This window comes from Mastomys coucha, unplaced genomic scaffold (assembly GCF_008632895.1).
Source record: "Mastomys coucha isolate ucsf_1 unplaced genomic scaffold, UCSF_Mcou_1 pScaffold20, whole genome shotgun sequence".
Lineage (NCBI taxonomy): Eukaryota > Metazoa > Chordata > Mammalia > Rodentia > Muridae > Mastomys > Mastomys coucha.
Genome location: NW_022196903.1, coordinates 134,287,838 through 134,289,181, shown reverse-complemented (window position 1 = coordinate 134,289,181; position 1,344 = coordinate 134,287,838). Strand labels below are relative to the sequence as shown.

At 47.2% G+C, this 1,344-nt stretch overlaps 1 pseudogene; it reads left to right on the top strand.

Moving 5' to 3' along the window:
* Positions 1–438: 438 nt before the first annotated feature.
* LOC116098417 lies at positions 439–1,322 on the top strand (annotated as a pseudogene).
* Positions 1,323–1,344: the final 22 nt, after the last annotated feature.

Below are 1,344 nucleotides of genomic sequence, written 5' to 3'. Positions count from 1 at the left end.
TCCGGGAACGTGTCTCAGGTTTAGCAACTGGCGAACACTCTGCAGTTATGTTATTTTAATCTAGAAATCTGTGAACAAGAAGAAAGACCTTGATAACATTCAAGCTAAACTAAATAATCACAATCAGGCCTAGTGGCATATGCTTGTAGCCCTAACACTTGGGAAGTGGAGGCAGGAGGATCAAGAGTTCAAGGTCAGCCTCCTACTTAGTGAGTTTGAGTTCAGCCTGGGAAAATGAGACCCTGACTCAAAAATAACAACAAACAAAATCATTGTCAAGTTTGGAAAGCCTTAATATTCCTTGCCAAATTCTCAGTGATTGATTTCCTAACCAGTGAGTGTAAAGCGCAAGTGAAACGAGCGCCTTCTAGTCCCACGCATGCGCAGAGCAAAGCACAAGCTCGCAGCTCTTCCCATACTCCCCTGCTGCAATGCCCCTCAGCCTCCGCACAGGAGAACTGAGGAAGGAGCGTGGACGTGCAGAGCTGACTCTTAACGGACACCAGCTGATTAAGCATAATGAAAGCCTCGGTGTTTTGGGATACAGGCACAGGATGTTCATCTCCCCACTGCTATCCCGACAATGTCTGCTTGACTTTTGGGGACCTAATTCGAAGCTAAAACAAGGATTTGCGGCTTGAACACTGAGAATAATTTCAGGACCAGCCAGTTAATGAAATAGAACTGGAGATTTTATTAAAGGCATTTTTAGATGCGGGCTTAAGCATGAGGCTTAGTGTAAAGCAAGTCAGAAGACAGGAAGTGAGACAGAACGTAAGAAAGTAAGACAGGTGGTGAATACGGAAGCCGGGAGTGGGCCTACCTCTCCTTTTCTCAGGCTGCCGGAAAGATGGCAGACGTTCAGACAGAGCGGGCTTACCAAAAGCAGCCTACTATCTTTCAAAACAAGAAGCGTACCTGCAAGGAAAAACTCCCTCAGTACTACAAAAACATCGGTCTAGGCTTCAAGACGCCCAAAGAGGCCATCGAGAGGCACCTACGTAGACAAGAAATGCCCCTTCACTGGAAATGTCTCCATCCGAGGTCGGATCCTGTGTGGTGACGAAGATGAAGATGCAGAGGACCATTGTCATCCGTCGGGACTATCTCCATTACATCCGGAAATGCAATCGCTTTGAGAAGCGTCACAAGAACATGTCTATGTACCTGTCCCCGTTTCAGGGATGTACAGATCGGAGACATTGTCACTGTTGGAGAGTGCGGGCCCCTGAGCAAGACTGTACAAGTCAATGTGCTCAAGGTCACCAAGGCTGCCGGCACCAAGAAGCAGTTTCAGAAGTTCTAAGGGGACTCTGGCCAGTGCCCTAGAACAAATAAAGTTAT